Here is a 26,235-nt window from a genome sequence, read left to right as displayed (position 1 = left end):
TAAGACAACGTCTCAAAAACAAAAACAAAAACAAAACAAACAAACAAACAAAAATTAAATTAACTGGATGTTAAATGTGGTTTCTTTACATTTACCAGAATTTCTGCCAAGGTCCTAATGGCCCCAAATAATAGGTGCTACATTATCAAGCAGATATATCAAGAGATTGTGATAATGTTAATGAAACCCCTTTGCTCATCACTCATTTCCAAAATTTATATTTTCAAAGGGAATTTTGTACAGAGTTCCTAAAAAAAGGGATCATGATGCCAGTGTATTGCCTCACTGATTGCTAAATGAAGAGGACTATACTGAAGCATTCAAAGAACGTGATGTGCCTCTGGGGCAACTGAAGGATTGCTATCTGACTTATGCATTTAAAACCTTCGAAGTGGAAGTTTGTCTGGAATGGCTTAGGCAAACAGACTGGGTTGGATTGAGAATTGAATGTATACATAAAATTTGGTTTGGTCAGATGAGAACACCAAATGTGGTAGCTAGCTCACCTTTATTTATGAGATTTTTATTGGGTTGATTTGTCTTGAAAGAATCAAATCTAAGAGAAATGTTTGGAATGGCTAGATGATCCTAACAGAAGAAATCTTACAGGTCTTTACTGCTAAACCTAAGGAGATGAGAGTAAACAGTAAGTGGCCAACTCAAAGAAGCATGGACTATGTTGAAACATGGAATATAGCTGCAATTTCCCAGTGGTGCAGTTTTCAAGCGTTTTACCCCAGGAAAGAAAAAAATAAATAAATGAAAAGTAGCCATTTCACCATTCAGAGGATAGATACTGTTGCCCAGTGAAAACTGCATGAATTATGTAATAGTTTTATGCTTGTTTCCCCCACTCACCATTCCAAAACTGTAAGACTTCAAGATAGAACAGGAGGTATGAAATTTTAACAGCACATAAAAAAATAGTGAACATTCTATCCCCGCACTTCATTGCCATTACTAAGGCTAAGGCAGGACTGAGTTTAGAATGCAGCAAAGCTTTGAAATGTATAAGAGATAATATCTCTAATATTCAAATGCACCATAAACTCAAAACTTAGAATCAATCCTATTTTTAAAATACTGAATGTGACAAGAAACGTTATAAAAGTTTTCAAGATATCAGTATATGATAGAAAGAGATGTATTGCTTTAGCACAAATCATTCTACAAAAAAAAAAAAATTCTTCTAAAATAAATTACTTATCCATATCCTACAAATTTTCTTTTTTCTTTTTCTTTCTTTTTTTTTTTGAGACAGAGTTTCACTCTTGTTGCCCAGGCTGTAGTGCAGTGGCTTGATCTCAGCTTACTGCAAACTCTGCCTCCCGGGTTCAAGCAATTCTCCTGCCTCGGCCTCCCAAGTAGCTGGGATTACAGGTGCCAGCCACCATGCCCAGCTATTTTTTTGTATTTTTAGTAGAGATGGGGTTTCACCGTGTTGGCCAGGCTGGTCTTGGATGCCTGACTTCAGTTGATCCACCGGCCTTGGCCTCCCGAAATGCTGGGATTGCAGGCATGAGTTGCCGTGCCCAGCCACAAATTTTCTTTTACCTTGGAAAACATATATGCAAATATACTTGTCAACTATCCGACAAAGGTCTTCGGTATGTATGTATGGATTCATTGAACTTTGTTTCTTTTTACATAATGAATATTTTATGATTTTTAGCTTTGGTTTTTTGAAATGAACCAATAAATTGAAGAGACACAAGAAGTAATATGTGTGTAAATACCAGCACACTTAGCCCCTCAAATAAACCTCTTACAGGTGTCTGACTCCTAAATCCAATTTGATATTTTTTCAGAACTTGTCTTTATCAATTATTTACATTCTGCTTTATTTTCTGATTTGTTTTTTTACTTTCACACTCACTTATCATTGTTTTACACAATAGTTGTTTACTACAGTAACAATTATATCTGACATAAATGTACTGAGGAACAAAACAACCATCTTATGGCATACAAATTAGCAGTGGGAGAAGGCTAACCCCAAACATATGCCAAGGCAGGGGCCAGGAAATCCAGGGATGTGGTTAGGCAGAAACTGGGAAGACACTTTATAGCGATTCCTATCTTTGTTACAGACATGAAGGAGATAAATTATAATATGAAAAAATGGCCCTCGCAGTTCTAAAGAGATTAACTAAAAGTCTAGTACCTTTTAAAGATCTGAATAGGAAACACTTGTCATTTATTGTCTCTAAGGGCAGCCACTGTAAGACTTCAAAAGAACCTTGGTCTCCACAGTCTTTTATCTTAACCTGAACATTCCTTTTCTATCAATCCCAGGTCTTGAATCAAACTCAACCAATTATCAACCAGAAAATGTTTAAATTCACCTATAGCCTGGAACCAACCCCCAAACCCCAATACCCTCCCATCCCCCAACCCCCCTGCCAGCCCCAACCCCTCCCACCCCCACTCCCTCTGCTTTGAGTTGTCCCACCTTTCTGGATCAAACTGATGTATTTCTTAAGTGTAGTTAATTGATGTCTCATGCCTCTCTAAAATGTATAAAAGCAAGCTGCATCCCAACCACCTTGGGCACATGTTCTCAGGACCTCCTGAGTGCTGTGTCACTGGCCATGGTTACTCATATTTGGCTTAGAATAAATCTCTTCAAATATATTTTTTTAAAGAAGAAAGAAAAAGGAAAAACAAATGCTTTTGCAGAAGCCAAGAAGAAAGTGAAGGGAAATAAATGAGAGTGGAAAAATGAGAGATCAATCGTGGTGAGATATGCTTTTTTTGGCAATTAATTGCAACAAATGCCCCAAATGCCAATTATAACATAGTTTGCTATCTACCATTGCTTTATTTAACTGAAGTATTCAACCATAGATATGGAAAAAAGACTGACCTAGTTTAGAAAAGTTCTATCCTGATACATTTAAGCACTAGAGAGTATACACAAATAAAAACACAAACTTAACTTTTCTTAAAAACTTTTACTGAGTCAAATATTAAAAGAGAACACTTGTTTGTAAAGCATCTCATGAAGTTGATTTTTGATTTTTCAGTCCTTCAGTAACTAATAATCTTTATTTTGACATTGATGGTTATCCAATGGAAGAATAACTGCAAGATATTAATAATAGAAATCATTTGCATCAGCCAGGTACAGTGGCTCACTCCTGTAATCCCAGAACACTGGGAGGCCAAGGTGGGCAGATCACTTTAGCCCACGAGTTGGAGACCAGCCTGGGCAATGTGGCAAAACCTTGTTGTTCTACTAAAGATACAAAAATTAGCTGGGCATGGCGGCATGTGCCTGTAGTCCCAGTTACTCAGGAGGCTGAGATGGGAGGATTGCATGAGCACACTGCACTTCAGCCTGGGCAACATAGTAAGATCCTGTCACACAAAAAAAATCATTTGTGTCAAATGATTTTTGTATCAAAGCTTTCAGAAAAAGGAGTGGAAAGAAAATTTAAAAAGCTTTTGTCCATCATTCTTAGATGTCATATTCAAGTAAATATTTCTTCAGACTTAATAAAAAAAATTGAACAATAATAACAAGTGTGATTGTATTTCCATTAACCTGAAATTTACTGCTATTTCAAATTCTACTCAATTTAGAGTTTTTAAGATTAAAAACAAGAAATATTAAATAGAAGTTACAATATTTTTGAAGTAATTGGTGAGAATTTGTTTAATAATGCCTACGTATTTGGTAATTTGATCTTAGTTCTACAAATTTCACTATCACAAACTCTTCCCTGTCCGTTACCTCAGCTACAAGATTTATCAGACTGTCAATGACGACTATGTCACATATGGTAGTGCCCTTTGCTTTAATGAGGGTGATTAGCTAAAATTGATGTTCATTGCCTTAGTACAGATATACTATATTTAGATATATTTAACTCTATTACACATACTGCAAACACATACTCTTGTTGTCTTCTACACTATTATATATTTTACTTGTTATAGTAGATATTTATTTTAGATGAATAACTAAGTATAATAAAATAGATAGCAGAGGAATTAATTATCTCACATGGATATCATTTCACCTGATCTTGATGAACAAGGAAATAGGTGATTTACCCAGGAATAAATATAAAGTTCTGTATGGTTTGGAAAGCACAAATGGTCACCTAATTTTGAAACACTTTAGGTAAATTCCCATTCAGAAAAACATTTATCACTTATATAACTAATGAAATGCTTAGGGGAAAGTGTTTTGGCTGTCAAAGAACCATACTTTGCTTTTAGAGACTATGTTTGTATTTGAATATTTCATAAAAACTATTTCTAAGCCAAGGGAAAAAAAAACTAAATAAACAGGCAAAGATCTATTTTTGAAAGTGAAATATTTACATATAACCGTAGTTAGAAAAGAAGTGGAAATCAGTATGTGATTTCAGATGATTGCATATTTTATAACTATTAGGGTTAAAGTGCATTAGAGCTTCCTGTTGCCAGTTGCTGAGAGGCTTTGATTCAGAGGTAGCATCTGTACAAAAAGATACTGCCATTTTTATGATAAATGCTTTTTAAATTGAACTAGAAAGTAAATAGTCACACATTTTGAAAAAAATATGAATTTTTAAAAGTCTGTGTTTGAACATCAATAAAGAAACAAACGTAACTATGAATTAAGAGAAATCTAGAAATACTTTATTTAAACAAAAACATTGCAAACATTTATGTCATAATATTTACTTTCTTAAAATAGAAACAAAAGCAGTTGGAGATTTAATTCACTATAAGAAAGAAAAGCTTTTGTACATAATGTTTTCTAAGGTAGTAAATGTAAACCTAAGTAACATGGCATGGAATGAAAATAAATTACTGAGAATGGCTTTGTATTGATTACGTATGTTCTGAAATTTTTCCGTATTGAAACAAATCTACACAGTGGAGGAAAATATGTACTTAAAACTGGCATCTGATGTGATTAGTGTATTACATACATAAAAATTTGCAATAGTCTCTGAAGAGAAAATGAGATTTCTACCTTTTCCATTTCCAATTCAGTCCAGTCATTTTGGTGTATTTCTCTGATAGTGTCTCTATTAAAATGTAATTTATTTTATTTTATTTCTATAAATTTATGGAGTGCAACTGTAATTTTGTTACATCCATAGGTTGCATAGTGAAGTTAGGATGTTCAGCATATTCATCACCTAAAAAGCATATCTTGTACTCATTAAGTAATTTCTTATCATTTACTCCCCTCTCACTCTCCCCCAACTCTTCCAAGTCTTCATGTCCAAGTCTCTATCATTGCACACTGTATGTCCATGTGAATGCATTAATTACCTCCCATTTATAAATGAGAACATGCAGTATCTGTCTTTCTGTGTCTGACTTTCATCTAAGATAATGTCCTCCAGTTCCATCCAAACTGCTCCAAAATACATGTTTCATGAGTATATTATTTTTAAAGGCTGAATTGTATTCCACTGTGTATATCATCATATTTTCTTATCTTTAGGTGGAAATCTTTTTTATTATACTTTAAGTTCTGGGGTACATGTGCAGAACTTGCAGGTTTGTTATGTAGGTATACACGTGCCATAGTGGTTTGCTGCACTCATCAACCTGTCATCTACATTAGGTCTTTCTCTAAATGCTATCCCTCCCCTAGCCCCTCACCCTCTGACAGGCTGTGGAGTGTGATGTTCCCTTCCTTGTGTCCATGTATTCTCATTGTTCAGCTCCCACTTATGAGTGAGAGCATGCAGTGTTTGGTTTTCTGTTCTTGTGTTAGCTTGCTGAGAATAATGTTTGCCAATTTCATTCATGTCCCTGCAAAGGACATGAACTCATCATTTTTTATGGCTGCATAGTATTCCATGATGCATATGTGCCACATTTTCTTTATCCAGTCTATCGTTGGTGGGCATTTGGGTTGGTTCCAAGTCTTTGCTATTGTGAACAGTGCTGCAATAAACATATGTGTGCATGTGTCTTCAGAGTAGGATGATTTATAATCCTTTGGGTATATACCCAGTAATGGGATTGCTGGGTCAAAAGGTATTTCTAGTTCTAGATCCCTGAAAAATTTCCACACTGTCTTCCACAATGGTTAAACTAATTTACACTCCCACCAACAGTGTAAAAGCATTCCTATTGCTCCACATTCTCTCCAGTATCTGTTGTTTTCTGACTTTTTAGTGATCTCCATTCTAACTGGAGTGAGATGGTACCATCTCACATTTTCTTTATCAAATCATCTATTTGTGGACACTTAGGTTGATTCAGTATCTTTGCTACTGTGAATAGTGCTGGGATAAGTGCTGGTATGTTTATGATATAAGGATTTCAAATAGACTGTAAGAGTGTAAAAAGTTTCCACTGAACTTTGGACTGGAAATATGATAAGAGAAGATCCTTTCACTAATAGAGGCAGAGCATTAAGAGATAAAATCGATAACTAATTTTATGCTGCACTAAACAGGGAAGAAAGAGAAAGTGAGTAAAAAGCAAGTTTTGTGATTGGCCAGGCTTTGGATTACATAACGAAAATAGACAAACATACTTTATTAAGCATATTGCATAATCTGTGCTACTTTCAGCTTATTTATATTCATTTAATCCCTCATTCAACTTAATATAATATCCTCTTTTCCTTCCTGGCTTTCTACCTGCCTGTTCTCATTCATTAACTTGTTTTAGCCAATGAGTCATGAGTAGCTACTCTGTTCAGGCATTGTTCTCAGTTCTAGTGATACAGTAGCATACAATTTTAACAAAATATCACCCTCATGAAGCTACATTTTAGAGGAAGGAACTCAGTGAACAAGTCAACAGAAAAATATAAAATATTTTAGAATACAAATAATTGATATGAAGGAAAACCAGTCAAATGAGGGGTAAGACATATTCAAGGTAGAGAACAATCTACAATTGAACTGAGCCCTGAACAAAGAGAGAAAATAAGCTATACATAAATTTGGGGAAGAACATTTCAGGAAGAGGGAAGTGTACAGGCTCTAATGAAATCAAAAAGCTAGTGTATTCCAAAAAGAGCAAAAAATCATTATGCTTGAAATTGAATTGAATGAGCAATGAGAAGAATAGTAAAAATGAGATCAAACAATAATCTAGAGCTAGATCAGAAAAAAGTCTAAAAGCTAAAATGAAGGTATGCATCTTATTCTAGAGTGTGAAGAGATCTGATCAGGAGAACTACATGATCTGATTACTATTTCAAGATAAGGATTCTTGATGCTATTTGGAAAATGATGGCCTACTATAATGATAAGAGATTATTTTAAATATGTAGTAATGAGATAAAAATACATGAATGAATGTTTTTATTTATAATGAGCATACCAGTGTGTAGCCTCTTTAGTACTTGTATACTTGGAAGCAGTTTATTCTCCGAAGATTTTTTTTTTATTTCTTCTCTAACTTGTTTATTCTTTTTAAATTTAATGTCAATATAATATGTTTTAACTTTAAAAATTTAGGTGCTTTATGAGTGGAATCTCAGTTAAAAAATGTTATTATTCAGTAGGTACTAAATTGAGTTCCTGTTTTACTTTACAAACCAAGCACCATAGGTTATTACAGAAAACCATTATAAGTCAAATTTTTTAAAAGTTTCTTCAGTGAAGTAGACATTACAAAAGTTATATTTAAACACAACACTATGAACTCAAGTCACAGAGGCAAAGAGAAACTATTGTATTTGCTTTGAGCATCTACACATTGTAAAAAAGGTTATTGAATGCAATTCAAATCTAACTTCATCTGAGGATAACCCCAGGCACTTTGTGCCTGTATTTCTTGTAGTTTTGTACTGACTATTGGAAACTCATTCAGTTTTGCCTTAAAGCACCCAGTAACCTATGAACAAAATGCATAAAAACTATTACATGATGTTCAGCCTTTGTAGACCAAACACAACAGGTATATGCAATTGCATAGTGCTGATGACTCACAAAAACAAAACAAAACAAAACAAAACAAAACAAAACAAAAAACTCTGTCCTCAGACTGATTTGTGAAAATAACTATTTAATCTAAAAATAAACTAAAGAGTGAAAATGAGAATTAGCAAATAGAGTTGAAGGTGTGTCTCAAAATGGATTGTATTTTATATAGCCTTTTACTATAATTATTCTTATAACAGGGCTTGTTTTCCTCTATTAGACTGCAAATGTGTTGGTTACTGAGGCGGTTGCACTTGTTTTTGTATCACTTATGAAACCTAGTATAGTGCTTTGTATTATAGTAATCATTCATTAGATATTATGTGAATGATTTGAATTATATTTCATAGTAGCTCAAAGTTAGTCTTGATGGATAAATGAATGTAATACAACCATATACATTATTAGTAAGGAACTTAATAATATCATGAAGTATCTTTAACCAAAGTAATAATTAAAAAGTAGGAGTAAACCATAATAAGTTCAAATTTAGAATTTGATAGATAATGGACATTACTTTTTAGGCCTAAATATTGAAGGATAGATGTTTATGAAACTTTGAGGTTCAAATTATTTGTAGAAATGTTTATTTAATATTATATTCAAGATATTAAAATGACAACAATAGGAAAATGTATAAGAGATTTGTTAAACACATCCTGAAAGCATGGAAATAACCATATATGTTAGCCTAATGCATGAAATAGTATAGCAAATATAAGCAGGATGTTTTCATTTTTATTTTAGAATTGTGTTTATCACTGGATAGAGATAATAAATTTATTCTATTTATTTTTTGCTGTTAAACATATACTTTAATAAACTAAACACATTTGTTTCTGCAGTGGATGGTAATATGTTTGTCACAGGTAAAATTGTCACTTGGGTAAATTTTATCTCAAGCAACTCCTTTTTAGTTTTAATACTTTCTATGTTGCCCAAATCAAGTCTTATTTCCATGAATCACTGTTTTATGTAATAATTTTCTTGGTGAGGTCAATTTACATAGTTTTGGTACTTTCATGTCAGATTTCTAAGGTAGTATAATTTAGTTTAGAGGAAGAATTTCTACACAGATCATGTAATTGTCTCTTCATTATATATCAGGATAAAATCTATAAAAAACAAAATTGGTTTGAGAACAAAGCTGTCATTACTTGCAAGATGAAAACAGAAAAATTGCATGTGTTTATTAAAACACAGAAGTATATTCCTGTGCAAATTAATGCAGATTCTGAAGTGAAAGACAGGACTTTTGAGAGATTTTGAGTCCAAGGGTTCACCTCTTCAAACACAACTGAAAAAACTCAATTTTTTTATTTTTAAATCTAATCAGTTTATATATGCCCAGGTCCAGCAAAAAGAAGCTGGGTTGATAATGTGTTTTGCAGTTATTCAAGCTAGTTTGAAAGAGTACCTGGCAGTGATTGTGAAGACCAATGATTGTGCTACTAAGGTCTCTCAATTGCCAGACACCCACCAAGTATTTTTTAAATATGCTATTCTGTTTTGAAACTCAAAACCTTGTATTTTTGTTAATCTAGTTACCTGCCACATCAAACAGGAATCCAAAGTTTCATAACCCTGCTGTGTTCTCTGGTTACTAGAAATAAGCATATTTTTGATGTTTTAACAACCTTTTAAAATAATAATTTCTAATAATGAAATAGAATATTTCTATTTTAAGTAGCTATTGGGTATATCTTTACATAACTAGATGATTATATTGAATGGGTTTTTTAGATGAATGATGTGCATGGGTAGATATTTTTAAAATGAAATATGTTTTTTCCTTTTTTACTTAAATTTCTTTTTAGAACATACTGTTATGAACATTAACATTTATTCAAGTCCTTGGGACAATTCTTCTTCAGTTACCCAGTAAAATTTTCATGATCTCTGCAAAACATAGATTAGAAATATAAAATAACATAAATTTTAGAATACAGTGAGATGACTTACACAATTTGATAATATTTTATATAATATTTTATGATTAACCAGTTAACTGAAACCTAAAAACCTGTATTAACTGATTAATATTGCAGCAAAATGTCAGTTCATGTTATTGTATCAATCACTTGTGGATACATGATTATGCTGTCGTGATATGATTTCTAACAATTGTCTTGTCATTTTTAGCTTTTACTATTATAATTTTAATTAAAATATATTAAAGTCACTATGTCATAACAGACTTTATATTGTGCCATGCAGTCCTATTGCTCTTTTGTTTCAAATATCATATAGTCTAAAGCAATGATTCTCATTAAATACATGCATCAAAATCAACTGCAGTTATTACATGCTAACTCAAACTTACAAAATCAAGCTCTCTGTGATCCTGGTTAATATATCTAAGTACTTGAGCCGATAATCCAAGTACTTTGGGGGGTCGAGGTGAGAGGATAGCATGTGGCCAGAAGTTCAAGACCAGCCTGGGCAACATAGCGAGACTCCATCTCCACAAAAAAATGTTAAAAATTAGCCAGACATGGTGGTGCATGTCCTACTCAGGAGGCTGAGAAAGGAAGATTACTTTAGCCCAGGAGCTCAAAGGTGCAGTGAGCTGTGACTGCACTCCAGCCCATCTAAAAAAAAAAAAAAAAAAAGGAAAGAAAAGAAAAAAAGAAATAAAAAGGTATACATATTTTTTTTCTGAAGTGGATGGAAATATGTCATGTCAGAGGTAAATTGTGACTTGAGTAAGTTTTATGTTGAGCAACTCTTTTTGTTTACATTTTCTGTGTTGCCCAAATAAAGTCTTATTTTCATAAATCACTGCTTTACATAACAACTTTTCCTGCAGCCCTGGGTATGGTGGCACACAGTTGTAGTCCCAGGTACACTGGATGCTGAGGCAAAAGGATCATTTGAACCCAGAACTTCAAGGTCAACCTGGGCAACATAGCAAGATCCTATCTGTAACAAAAATTTTTTTAATGATAATTCTCATGCAAAATTCAGTTTGCACTGTTTTAAAAAATGAAACGCTTATAAGAGCATGGTCATAAGGCAATTCTGACTTGGTGTCAAGCCATTTAAACTTAGATATAACCTAGGATTTAGGATCCTTGCTATTGTTTACATAGTAAGTCCACATTTAATATCAGTAGATTATTGGAAACTGCAACTATCAGCAAAATGGTGAACAATGAAACAAATTTTACCATAGGCCAATTGATACAACAAGATATAAGTTCCTACTGCATATTTCTGGTCACAATATTATCACTGTACTTCTAAATGGAGACTAAAACACTTATAACATTCAACACTGAAATAAGTGTGAGGTATACATACATTTTTAAAAAGATTAATAAAAACAAGTAAGATGATTATTTACCCAATTATTCCAGTTCAGAGTCTCGGGTGGCAAGAACCTATTCTTACTCAGCATGCAATGCAGGAATAAACCCTGCACAGGATGCTATTCCATGGCAGGGCACAACCACATTCACTCACATTGGGACACACAGTGGGGAAATGCCAATTAACCAGACATGCACATCCTGGGGATGTGAGAGGAAGCAGGAGTTCCTGGAGAAAACCCATGCAGGCATGGGGAGAACATGCAGACCCTACACAGATGGGTCCAGGAATCAATATTTATTCTCATCTACATTATAGCAAAACAACATTGAATAAAACAACTTTATTTGAGGACCTGTTTTACTTGTACGTCTTTGGGAAAATCTTTCAACTTTTATTACTCATAATGTTCTCAATAAAAGTGTGTTAAGAATACATATTTCAGGAGGTTTTTTGAGACAATCAAATGTGGCAATGCATGCAGAATTAATAGCCCATAAGTCATTTTATACGGTATGTTCTTAGTAATCTACTTTTAATTGATAATTGCTTTATAAAATAATCTGATTACTTTTGGTATAAAGGATAACATATTCCACTAATACTGTGAAGTTTCAGTGATATAAACACTTAGAAATCATCTGCTCTGTTATGGAACAAAACATCTAGAAGTATCTTTCAGATTGAAAAATGTTTTTAAGGTGCTGGAATAACGGTACCTCTTGCAGATTTGTCTAGCATTACCCAATGCTTGTGATTGCTAGTAATATTAGTGAAATAAGTATGCAAATCTTTTAATAACTGAATAGAATCCTTCCCTGAACAATTTCCCAGGTGTTATTGCTGTTGCTATCTTATTAAATATTCAATGCCATCTATTATATCCTATACAGAGTCAAATAATAAGCTTACATAAACTAATATTTAATATAATACTAATAAATTTAAGATGATATAAAGCAGAATAAAATAACATTTCAGAATAAAAAGACTTTGAAGCTTCCCTGTATTACTTGATAAGATTTAGGTACAGTCTCAAGAAAACATTTTTTTTTCCTTCTTCTGCATCAGCTCATCTACAAACCAATTTATTTCTGAAATAGGCCCCAGGGGCAGGCTGGTTGGTGACTGTAATGGGGGCTATCTGACTGGCCACTCAAGGAAATTGCTATGGACTTTTAATCTTATTTTGATTAAGTTCTGTGCAGATTGTGTCTGCCAGGCGAGCACTAAGATTACTGTTTCTGAGATCTTTTGGTTGCTATCAGACTGGACTCAATTTTTTTTCTACATTCTCAAGGTTAAGTTGAAACAGTATTACCCATTATTTATAAATGGTAAGTGTTTAGGTTTTGCCTTGTGTTACAAACTAGAATGTTAATAAAAATACTGTATTTAACAAGTTGCAAGTTTATGAAAGTCATTGTTTTTGAAAGTAAGTTTTAGATTAAAAAACAAAAGAAAGGAAAAGAAAAATCTTTTAAGGGGAAACAATGTCTTTATGTGTTTAAAGTTTCAAAAGGTAATTTATAAAGAAATCAAATATAGTTAAAAATAACTAATCAAAGATGAATATTTAGTGTAGAGGAACATGGATATGGATAAACTGTAGGGTATTTTATTTATCTTTTTCTTTCAGCAAAGATCTAACTAAAATTAGAGAAATGATGTGTTTTATTCCAGAACCATCACAATACAAACAATAATATGTTGTTTTTCATCTTGTATTGGATAAACACTATTAATCCCATTAATCCATTCCTCTTTGCTTCTTCAATTAAAATTCTGTGTATTATATAAATACCTCCCTCTACCCTCTGCAGTGTAGGAGAATCAGGGAAATCTCATCCCATCTGCCGAAACAGAGATGTATCCTGTATGTACCTTGCCAATGATGGCAACTTCTTTTCCTTTGTCGAGATATAATACAAACCCCAGGTTGACACCATTTAGTTCATGATATCACTTCCAGATTGATATTGGTGGAAAGGTGACTTAATCTGGCTAAATCAGATGCAAGAGATGGACTTGTGTTCTATTATTAGAATATGAATTTCTTGTCTTTCTGTATATGATTAGCAAAGCATGCTGCAACAATTGTTCTTATCAGCAAAGAAAAATTCTGATAAGCACCTGGAAATACGGCACCTGGAAGCCCTCATGCCTCAGGACTTGATAAAAGAATTCATTATTGTTAAAGCAAGTTAAGAGCCAGGATTACTGTTACTTGTCTTGAAAGCATGTTGACATCTCCATTGTTCCATATGCCTTGTCAGAATGATCTCTGGCTTAGGGAAAACTTTTCAGCTATCTGCTCTAGCACACTGGTGTGAAAGATGTGTTAAGGGAGAGGTGATAGCTTGATCCTTAGTGCTGTCAGACATCAGGTGGGTCTTAGATAGCTCGAATCATCAGGTCACTTTTTTCAGCCATGAGTAGTATGCTCTACAGCAGTTATTAATTTATATAAATGCTGTAGATTTAAAAATGGTAGTGAAGTGCTAATTCAGAGTATCTGATTTATAATTCAGAGCAATTCAATGGGTCATAGTTAAGTTGGCAGAAGTATTCTAGTTATCTCTCCAAATATAATAATTTTAAATATTGTTCACACAAGGAAAAAACCTAACATCTTTCTCCATATCCTTAAAACTCCAGATATGAATTTGATCATGCAGTGCTTGTCTTTCTGTGCCTGGCTTATTTCACTTAACAAAGTGTCCTCCAACTTCATCCACATTGCTAAAAATAACAGCATTTTATGGCTGAATATTGTTCTGGAGGGGTGGATAGATAGATGATAAATAGATAGATGATAGATAGATAGATAGATAGATAGATAGATAGATAGATAGATATACATTTATACACCACATTTTCTTTATCCATTTGTTGTTAGATGAGCATTTAGGCAGATTCCATATCATGGCTATTTTGAATGGTGCTTCAATATCCCTGGGTGCAGATGTCTCTTTGACATACTAATTTCATTTTTTTTGATTACGTACCCAGTAGTGGGATTGCTGGGTAATATAATAGTTCTCTTTTTTATTTTTTGTGGAAACTCCATACTGCTTTTCATAACAGCTATACTATTTTAAATTCCCACCAACAGTGTATAACATTCCTCTTTCTCCACATTATCGTTTCCATTTGTTATATTTTGTCTTCTTGATAATATCCATCATTTAAACTGGGATAAGGTAATAGCTCATTGCGGTTTTGTTTTGCATTTTTCTGAGGCTTAATGATGTTGAGCATTTCTTTATATATTTTTTGGCCATTTGTATGTCTTCTTTTGTCCATTTTTTAATCAACTTTTTCTTTTGCTATTGAGTTTTTTGAGTTCCTTATATATTCTGGATATCAAACCTGGTTGAATACATAGTTTGCAAACACCTTATCCTGTTCTGTAATTGTCTCTTCGTTTTATTGATTGATAAGAAGTAGGTTAATTGTGCTATATAAGTGCAAACTTTGTCTAAAGGAGAATATGTGTTCTTTGAAGACAAATGTCCATTTGTCAAGCCCCCCCGTACTTACTTTTATGTAGGAATGCCAATATAGGAAGGACCTTTCCGTTTTGAAGCTGTTTGTGAGTAGATTTTTCTCTTCCCACCAACTGGAGGCTAAAATGTAAACCAGAGACCCAAGAATAGCCACTCATTCCTTGCATTTTTAACCTTGCAAGGTAAGAAGTAGGCAGAGAGTCTGAAATTATTCCTGTCAGATGGATAGATTTTTTGAATCCAATGGTAAAGTGGGAAGTGACAAGCTAAAGCAGAGCCCAGCAGCCTTCCAGAAAATGCCTGTGCATACTTTGCTGGCAGTGGCCAGCGGTCATGACTGACAGGACAATAGCCACATGAAAAGCAGAACTTCCTTTTTCTGATATTGGTTCTGACTTGCTCTCTGATTCCTGCCTGAGGCTGGTTCACCTACTTTTTTTTTCAATTCTAAGAGCTGCGTTGTCCTTTTCCAACGCATTCATTTTTGCCTGCTTTAAATTCCAAGTAATTTCTATTGTCTTTAAACAACTGCCTACCTAAAATAATTATTAAATATATAGCTAAAACACTAAATTAAATAAACTTACATTGTTTTCCTTGCTGTAAGAATTCTCTAAGCCTTTCTTATTTTAATACGCATCATGAACCTCCAGTTGAGGCAATGTGCAACACATTTTGAGAGACATGATCTACCTGTTGGAATCTTAACATTTAGAACAGATATATTGATCAGTGTATAATTTTTGGATTATCAAAGGTGGGAATAAAATTGAGCTATAATATATAAAATAAGAGGATTTATACATGTTTGTTTTTTTACTCCCCATCTCACCTGCTACTTCTTTATGGATAACAGTTATCCCACTTGATGGAATTTTTCTCTTTTCATCCATTACTTTTTTATTTAAAGTATTCCCTCTCCTAGGATGTAAGTTTCTATAGACTGAAATGTTGTTATTTAATGGTAATAAGCCTTATTTTCAGGCTGCTTTACAGAATTTTGGCTTTGTCTTTTGTTTTCTTCATTGTACTTTTCTTACTCCACTCAGAATTTGTTGACCTTCCTAAATCTGCTTATATCTGTCTTCAATCAGTACTAAAAACATTCTCTATTATTTCCTTAGTCATTGCCTTTGTCTCTCTTTTCCTGGTAAAGTTTAGACATATATTAACGTTTAACTCTATCCTTTGTATCTTGAAACTTTTCTTCAATAATTTATTTTCTTTCTTCCTACTGCACTTCGTTAATTTTCTAGTAGTTCTCTGTTACTTCTAGCAGGTATTTCCTTTCTAAATCTACCATGATCATATTTGTATTTTCCTGTGTGCATCTTTAAGCCTATGTTTTGTTCTTTAACTTCTGTCTGATAATTCTATTATTTAAATTGTTTTTCTTGTCTGTCGATTTGTTTCTGGATGTTATTATCCTTAACAATATACTGATTCTTCTCTGTGTATGTGTGTCTCTCTCTCCATCTCTCTCTAAACACATGCACACAAACTCTCTCTCTCTCTCTCATGTATGCTATATTGCATACAAATGATTTACCAAAATAATTGACTTTATTTTCAAAACAGACCTACAAGTTAGTTACTTTCATATTCACGTTACAGTTGAGGAAACTGAGACTCAAAGGGAAAAATGACTTGGCCAAGTTTATACACCCAATTAGTGTCAGGATAGTTTAAGATTACCTTGTTGTCTACTATGGAGATAAGTTCCTCCAGAAGTTTTGCTTATGCAAGCATTACCCATATCAGATCATCTTAAATCAGGGTGAAAATATCAGTATCTGAACAACTCAGATTTGGTCCCAGACTTCAAGTATGCTCAAGAGCTGGTTCTTGTTTTCTCCTTCATTGGAGTGTATTAACCTTATGATTCTAGCTTAGAATAGCAAAAGTCTCTGGGCAGGCTCTCTATATTTTGTCAGCCATAGACTATAATTTCTGTCTTTTTCATCTGAGAATTCTATCTGAATAAAAGTTAACTTGGCTTGCAAGGAAAAGTTCCCCAAATTCAGTGACAGTTTTCCTCTTTGAGCTCCCATCTTCTTTAACTCTTATCATGTTTTTCTGGTAGCTCTGTTCTGCTTCTTCGTTTGACTTCCATTGAATTGGGTAACTTTTTTTTTCCTCTTCCCGATGTACATAAATGACTTAAGGTATATCAATATCACTATATTCTCTATAACACACAAATAACTAGCATAAATACGTTGCATTTAGACAGTATAGTCTAAATACAAGTTCCCTGTCCTATTTTGTAGGTCTTTGAATGTTGTTTAAAAAAATGCAACTAAGACATGTTAAATTTCACTAAGTTTATTTGACCAAGAAAAAGGTTTGAGAAGTAGGCACCATCCCAGAACAAAGATTGTTCAGAGTGACTCCACATCCAGAGTGGTGAGATGTATTTATAACCAGAACATATAAAATTATATTCAGAGTTTCCCTGATTGGTGCAGTTCAATATTTGCCTTATTTGGGCATAATTTGGCAGCATTCAGCCTAGGATTGACTAAGGGTTTGGCTCCTATGATTGGTTGAGTCTCAGTTGCTTGGTTACAAGTCCATATATCTACATTAGCTTACTACTTATTTACACATTAAGTTTTATTTACACATTACACATACATACAGTCACTATGTATGGATGCCGCTTTGGGCCAAACTTAATTAGGCAAGTACAATGGGCACTTTGAGCCAAACTTAACTCAGCTTAACAATGTTCTCTAGTATTTGTTTTACTTTATTGTATTTGTTTGATTCAATATAGCAAATGCTTCTTTAGACTTACCCACATGTTTATATATATATTACTGTTTTGCCTCCATTGAACATGCCTTCTACTTCCTAATTTGTGCCAGAATTGACTAGTAGACGCTATGAATGCATCATGCTCTTTGGCCCATTTCGAACACTCAGGTATGTCTGTACTCTTAGTTCATCTATTCATCATTGTTTCTACAGTTCCCTCATGCTTTAAAAAATATATGGCTTTTATAATTTATCCAGCTTTTTCTTGTCATTTTAATAAGAGTATGTGTCTTATACAACTACTACATTCATCCCAGAAGTAGAAGCAAACTATTATAATCCCATGATTTTTATTCCTACTATTCTCTTTTCAGAATTTCTTTTAGATATTCCTTGGATAGTTTTATTCAATCCTCCATGTCTTTCAGCTTATCTTATGTTCTATCTTTTGGTTCATATTCTGCATTCTGGATAATTCTTCATCTTCACTTTCTAGTTTGTTGATATTCCTTTTGGTGACTATAAGCTGCTCTTTAAAATGGTCAATAATGCCTAAGATGTTTATTATCTTGCCCTTTGCAGAAAAAAATTTTCAGCTTTTGCTCTGGAATGATTTTGCATCTCTTCCACCAAACTTCCAGTGTATCAATGGCCAGAAAATAATCTATATGTTAATTTGTTAATTTGATGGTTCATGGTTCAAGGCTGTACAATTTAAAAGTTTGAAGTCAAACAACACATGATGGATAATCCTGATGTTACAGATTCTCAGGGGAGAATATGTATTTGTTTTTTCTACCAATTGTTCTAGTATTTACAGACAAACTTCTTAATTATACTGGGTTGGTTAATAAGTATTTTTCTTTACTCTTTCAATCTAGGTCCAGCTATGCATCACCCCTTCGCTGATGAGCATTAAGAAAATCCAAATTTATAAATTGCTGGGTCCATCTCTCTTGCCATCCAGAAAAGTCAGAGCAACTGGTCTTGCTGGTTTTAAGTGTTGCCTGTGTTTCTGGCATTGGTAATTTTCTTTGTTTTCCTGTAGTTTTAGGTATACATATATAATGACACCTCCAAAATTCATCAATATTAGCATTTGTTATGAAGATTTTTCAGGCAACTGGCTTACCATATGGCCTAAATCTGATTCTAAAGTCCACGTCTCACTTTCTCAAATATAAAAACTGTTTGCTAATAAGCACTAGAAAAATATTTCAAAGAAGAACATTTTGATAAATATGATTATACAATATTCACTGCAGTAAATAACCGTTGCATACTCAAAGGAGTTTCATTTGCATATATAACATGAGATGAAAACCAATGATAAATGGTGACTTTTAATAAAATAGATCAGAAATAGTATCTTGTGCAAATAAACCGATGCGAGAATAATTATCCCTCTAATTAGTAAAATTCAATAAGAAGGTAGAATTTTCATTTACATGTGATCAAATAAATTTTTTACAATACCTTTGCCTTTTGAATTCTTTAATAAAATACATCAGAAATAGTATCTTGAACAAACAATCTGATGTGACAATAAGTTCCCCTCTAGTAAAATTCAGTGAGAGTGTAGGATTCTCATTTACGTGAGATCGAATACCTTTTTTTTTTTACATTACCTTTTGCCTTTTGAATTCTTTATTGTTTTCATTTAAGAAATGTGGAAATCTGAAACAAACTATATTCTCAATCATGTTAGAAAAAGTATATGTAATATGTATTTTTTAAAGTCCAGTGGCTAAGAACTTAGACTGGGTTTTGAAATAATAATTTCCTAACACAGTTTCTCAGTATGTTTCCTCTAGACAAGAGAAAACTCTGTAATTATGATTCTTAATTTACCCTGGTAATTTCATAAGAAAAATGATTAATTACTTTGAGCAATCAGTTATACAGATAATCATGGTTCTTTATTGAGACCACAAAAAATAGAAAGAAAGCAGAGAAGCTTAAGCATAAAATATAAAGAAAAATTCAGTCATTTAGTAAAAATGAAATCAGTGTTAAAATATTTCTTTTGACACAGTCAGCTAACATCTTTCTATTTTTGCTGAGTAACTATTAATTATATTTTAAGTTCAACTAACTCTTGACACAGCAATGGAATTTGAAGTGAATATACTACTTTGAAAAATAAATGGTGTATTTAGAGTGTTGACATTTAGAAAATGGTAGTTTTGTGAAATTTGCAATGTGTTTTAGAATTATAAATGCTAAAGTAAATGAATGCATGATTATATTTAATAGAATAAAAACAGAAGAATTTTTTAAGTCTTGACGACCCAAGGCAGGGTTCTGTTTTAAGTATTCCCCTTTCAATCAACGTTACAGCTGTCCTAACTTAAAACTGCTTCAACTAATAATGTGTATTTATATTAAAAATGTAATCCATGGCTCTGAACCTTGGCTTCCTAGTAGAATCACATGGCAAGATTTTAAGTAATACTCGTTTCTTGGCTCTACTAAAGTCCAATTAAAACAGAACTTCAGTTTTTAGAAAGAGGTGTGGGTAGTTTGAAATGTTCCACATTATTCTAAGATGTGGGTGAGATTAAGAACCAGTAAGCACACCAGTCAGAATGGCTATTATTAAAAAGTCAAAAAAATAGCAGGTGCTGGTAAGGTTGCAGAGAAAAAGGAACACTATACACTGTTAAAGGGAATGTAAATTAATTCAGCCATTGTGGAAAACTGTGTGGTGATTCCTCAAAGACCTAAAAACAGAACTACCATTAGACCCAGCAATCCCATTACTGGGTGTATATCCAAAGGAATATACATTGTTCTATTATAAAGACACACGCACACATATGTTCACTGCAGCACTATTCACATTAACAAAGACATGGAATAGACCTAAATGGCCATCAATAGTAAAGACTGGATAAATAAAATGTTGAACATATACACCAGGGAATAAGATGTAGCCATAAAAAGGAATGAGATCATGTGTTCTGAAGGAATATGGATGGAATTGAAGGCCATTATCCTTAGCAAATGAATGTAGGAACGAAAAAACAAATGCGACATTCTCTCACTTGTAAGTGCAAGCTAAATGATGAGAACACATGCACACAAAGAAGGGAACAACAGACACCGGGGCCTACAAGAGGGCAGAAGGTCGGGGGAGGGAGACCATCTGGAAAAATAACTAATGAATCATAGGCTTAATGCCTGGGTAATGAACTAATCTGTAAAACAAACCCCCATGATGCAAATGTATTTATATAACAAACCTGCACATGTACCCCTGAAATTAAAGGTTAAAAAAAAGAAACAGGGAGCATTGCTAGGCTATACTGAGTAAGCACCAACTGCGCATACTTAACCTATAAAATGCCTAAAATATAGATAGTAAAAAATATGCACAAGAGTGACATAAAACAAGAATTCAGATATAGCAGTTGTTTTTTATTTGTTTAAGAATAAATTCAAAATTCAGAATTATAATTGTATACTCTTATAAGAGAAAACACAATCAGATTCATTTTATATAAAATATATTGTGCTAATTTACACACTTTTTGATCCCTAATAATAAATACAACTCTGTTAGATGCCTTAAAAGCAATCTTTACATTGCTTAGAGGACGTTAAATATCAATTGTGTATTTAAATTTTCTACTTATATGACAGTATGCTATTTTTCCTTAACTTTGGGTAAATAATTTTATGGTGTGATTAAACCGATCTGACATTTTGAAAAAGGGCATGTTTTTTAATGAAATATAAAAGAGTTGTAATTTTAGTTATTCACTGTTGCACAAACCTACTTTTTTGGCTTCATTTGCAAAAGGTTGTTGGATAACCTTTATCTTTTACCACTAACTTCTTACTCTGATCCAAAATATTTGGCTTTTAAAATTCTCCTTATTTCATTATTTGTCTTCATATTTAAAATATCTTCTGTGATATTTCACTTCTAATTTTTTAATATTTTTACATAAAAAGAGATGAATACTGATATCCCTGATTTTTAAGAGAGGATTTTTATTGCCCTGTTAATTTGGAAATAAACATGCGATAATATGATTTTAAAATGCTAAAGTGGAGCTCTAGTAATTCAACTGAAAATAGCATTATGAATAAACTATACTGTGGCAACTCTTTAACATAATAAAGGAGGACATCAACAGAGCAGAAAATTGATGAATTTTGGGATATATGAAGCATGTTGTATCAAATTGCCAGAGAAAGTAATGATCTTCTGTTACTGAACTTAGGTCACAAAGCCTACTGCCTGCTAATCGGCAAGTGGACCTGTTTCTCTAACAATGGCCCGAAACTTCACAACATCAAAGGAGAAATCATTGCCAGCAAAAGCATTTCCGGGTAGTAGGAAAGAATACAAGTGAATAACATTAGTCCAGAAGTTTTAATAATATTCTTTGCTGGTTGAAATTCATGTTTAATATGATGTAAATTACTTGATAAGCAAATTAAGAACTATGCTACTACAGACTCCAAATAAGACGCAAGAAAAATGAGAGGAAATACATTAAAGGAAAATCTTAAAAAAACAGCTGCACAGAAGATAAATTGTTTTTCCAGGAGTTTTAAACATAGTTGCTTTTGTTTGTTTGCTTTGCTATTTTTTCTTAATAATTGTTTTAGTAAGCTCAGGCTGCTATATAAAAATAAGAGAGGCGCTGGTCTGAACAATAGACATTTATTTCTTATAGTTCTTGAACCTGGCAAGTCTGAGGAGGGTCATCTTCTGGGCTTTCAAAGGGCTGCCTTTTTCCTATGTACGTACATAGCGAATAGAAAGCGTTAGCTCTCTGGTCTCTTCCTGTAAGAGCACTAATCCCATCATGAAGACCCCATCCTTATGGGCTCATCTAAACCTGATTACTTCCGAAGGTCCCACCTCCAAATGCTAACACATTGAGAGTTAAGGATTCAATATATTAATTTTGGGGAAACAAGACACAGTCCATATCAAATATATATATATATGCATAATATATATGTATACCATATATGTATATAATATGTATGTATAATATATATACAAATATATATAATATATATTACATATACCCAAATATATATATTATATATATTTGTATATATATTATATATATTTGTATATATATTATATATATTTGTATATATAATATATATATTTGTATATATATTATGTATGTTATGTAATACAACTATATACACTCTACAAAGGCAGTGGAATATAGACATACTTCAATTGATTGTGCTTTGCTTCACTTGGCTTCACAGATAATGTGTTTTACACAAATTGAAGGTTTATGACCACCCTGCATCAAGCAACTTTATTGGCACTACTTTTTAATAGCATGTGTTCATTTGTATCTCTGTGCCATATCTAGGTAAATCTCACAATATTTCAAACTTTTTAATTATAATTATATTTGATATGATAATCTGTAACCAGTGACCTTTGATGTTACTATTGTAATTGTTTTGGGCACCATGAAACACATCCATATAAGACAATGAATTTAATCAATAAATGTGTGTGTTCTGACTGCTCCACCAACTTAGACAATTAGTTTTAGATCTTTTATTTAGACGATGAGAAAATTTAAACTATAAATAGGCCAGGTCTGGTGGCTTATGCCTGGAATCCCAGCATTTTGGGAGGCTGAGGTGGGAGGCTCACTGGAGGCCAGGAGTTCAAAACCAGCCTGAGAAACATAGGGAGACCTCAGCTCTACAACTGAAAAAAAAAATAGCCAGGTGTGGTCATGGTGGCACCTGTCTGTATTCCAGCCACTTGGGAGGCTGAGGCAGGAGGTTTGCTTGAGTCCAGGAGTTTGAGGTTGCGGTGAGCTACACAATGAGCTATGGTGGCACTACTACACTCCAGCCTGGGCCGTAGAGTAAGGCCCTGTCTCTAACTGGAAGTCCAAAGAGGGATCTACTTCCAAGACTATTAATTTAATAGATCAACAAATTAATCAAGAATATGATTTTTTTCTCATCCTTCTCTGTAGTCATATTTTATACAGACTTTTTGTTTAAGTAATCTCTCTTTATGGGCAGACAATGATTTCAGAAACACCACAAATTATTCTCAAAGAGAAAAGACGAGGATTTTTTTTTTTTTTTTAGAAAATGTAACTCTTTTCAGTAGCTCTTGGCAGACCTACCCTCACATTTTCTTGACTAAAAACATTTTTAAAAGTCAGTCACAAACAGGTGAATTTAAATTATCATGGTTTACCTATGCTTAACAAGCTTTATCCTCAGAGGTAAGGATAGGGTTACTTTCCTGAATTTTAGATATGTGGAAATATTTGGAGTTATGTCAATAAATGAAAAAGTGTGATGGATGTAGTGCTTGCCATGGAATATACCAAATACAGATATTCTGAAAACTTTAAGTTCAGTAATATGCCAGGGGTTCCCAAGACCACTTGAGACCTGGTAATTTATTGGAAGTCTCTAAGGGAATCAGAAGCTGTAGTACTCATTGTTACAGTATATTACAGTAAAAACAGTACAGATAGAAGTCAGCTAAGAGAAAAGACAAATGAAGTGAACTCCAGGAGAAACCAAGTCCAAGCTCTCAGGTGTCCCCTCCCAGAGCAGTTGCATGGGGACATGTTTAATTATCCCAGCAACAATATGTAAAGTACAAAGCATTGCCAAGCAGGAACACTCGCTGGAGCCTAGTTGTCGAAGGTGTTTACTGGGATCAGTCGCATAGTCATGTAATGCCCATATGATTGACCTCAGCTCCATGACATTTAAGCACAACTTTCTTCCTACACCCAGAGTAAAAACAGATGTTCACCTAAGTCACGTTGATAACATAACCTTTTCTGGTCGAACTGGGAGAGTATGGCCCAAGACTTCAGGAAAACAAGAACACTTTTATCAAGCAAAATACTCCAAGGGCTCAGAGATGAACTCCTAGTCTAAGGTCTAGTCCTGCAGAGGGACCCCTCTTTGGAATGTATAGTATTTGAGCAATTCAGGCCAGTCAAGTTAAACCTTTTCACCCATGCCTAAATGCTATTTAAGAAATGTAAATAACAATGATGAGATAGTTTATTAAACATTTTTATGGAAATACACAAATAGTATATAGTTAATTAATTTTAACAAAGTGATTGTACATATTTCACAATAAAATTCCCTTAAATTACCATCTGCTCCATCTGCAAGTAATTATTATTCTGATTGCTAATAACATAGACTTTTTTAACCTATTTTTGAACTTTTATAATAGAATTAATATATATTCTTTTCTGGATGGCTTCTGTTACTCAGAAATGTATTTAGGAGAGTCATCAAAGCTCTCTTGGGTATACCATTTATCCTTCTTGCTTGATAATACTCCATGTATGTATATATATGCTATGATGTGTTTATTTTACTCTTGATGGATAACTGCAAAACTTCCAATTTAAGCTGTTGTGAATAATTCTTTAATAAAAAATTTTGTACATTTGCTGAATATGTGTTCCTGTTGGATGATAGTAGCAGAATTATTGGTCACAGGGTATGCATATACTTAATTTTAACAGATAAGGTCAAATACTTTCCAAATTCATTTTAACAATTACAGTCAACCTGCATTGTTTTAGAGCCCCGATTGCAGGGTCATTTTGGATTAGTTTGTCTTTCTCTTACTGATTTTAATGGATAGTGTTAGGCTGTAAATAAAGTTATTTATGCATAGTAAGAACTTTCTCAACAAATTTTACTCAGACTTCTGCTCTACGCTAAGAACTAGCTCTGGAAATTAATTCACAGAAAGAACATGGTTAGGGGCCATCCTGAGGGATTTACCTCACTAGGGATATATATTTACATTTCAAGAGAAGATGAGACCCAGTAGATGCATCCCAGAAGTTACAAAGCTGGAGACTCTAGTGTTATCTTTCCCCTAGAGAGATTTATTTTTATCCAAATGGTTAGAGTAAGAACTCAGATTTTTTTCCGTTTTGTGACTATGGAGACACACTCAGAAGGGGGTCAGAGCAACTAGGTCACTCTTCCACAAAAATGCTCAGGTTCTTTTTTCCAGAGTTTTTTGCCTACAGCAGATCCCCTTACATGTAGGACATCTGGTTCTCACCACATCACCACCACGGTAAGAATTAGTGGAAAGGAGAGCTAGGTTAAAGGCAGCTGTTTCTTTCCTTCTCTGCAGCCTCTGGTACCAAGTACTGCATGACATGTGTCTCACAACATTCCTGCCTCTGCACCTCTGTGCTACGACACTGGATGAATCTATGGAGTGAGCAATAGAAAGTCTCTGAACTGCCAGAAACAACTTCATTTTACATGGAAGTGGCTTTAAATCAAGCACATTAACCTCAATGAACTGAAATTAAATATGTCTCTATTCAACTTCCCCTTAGCTGAATACTAAAAGTGCTGTAGGCTGGACCCGCACTACCTGACAGGGAGATAAATGACTAAAGGCAAATGGGAGTCAAAACAGGTGTGGCTTTTCTTATTTTTAATTAAGCATCTTACATAGCAAATTTTGCAAAACTCATATGACCCCGAGAAAGACCCATACACATGAAAGGTCTTAAAAGATTTAACTTTCTTAGCTTTAATGTAAACTTTCCACTGGATTTTCCCATTACACTCATTCCATAAAGAAATGAAATAATCATATATCTCATTATATAATTATACTAAATTGATCTCAACACATTTTCTTAGCAATATATACCAACATTGTTTCCAATATTGTTTATTACAAATGATGCTACAGTTGAAATCTTTATATCTGAACGCTTGTG

The 26,235-nt window shown here is 33.4% G+C and overlaps 1 protein-coding gene across 4 annotated transcripts in view; it reads left to right on the top strand.

Moving 5' to 3' along the window:
* LOC112207695 (uncharacterized) overlaps positions 1 to 26,235 on the top strand; it is a 145,374-nt gene that overhangs the window by 26,631 nt on the left and 92,508 nt on the right. The window contains exons 2-3 of one of the 4 annotated variants that reach the window (XM_063787733.1): positions 18,361 to 18,503; positions 21,712 to 22,423. The exons of 2 other annotated variants lie outside the window; for them this stretch is intronic. The gene's annotated coding sequence lies outside the window, so the exon portion shown is untranslated. Of the gene's footprint in view, positions 1 to 229; positions 17,316 to 18,360; positions 18,504 to 21,711; positions 22,424 to 26,235 lie in introns of those variants that run through there. One more of the 4 variants, XM_063787735.1, reaches the window with a different exon arrangement.

This window comes from Pan troglodytes, chromosome 11 (genome assembly GCF_028858775.2).
Source record: "Pan troglodytes isolate AG18354 chromosome 11, NHGRI_mPanTro3-v2.0_pri, whole genome shotgun sequence".
Classification (NCBI taxonomy): Eukaryota; Metazoa; Chordata; class Mammalia; order Primates; family Hominidae; genus Pan; species Pan troglodytes.
This window is presented reverse-complemented; position numbering and strand designations above follow the sequence as displayed.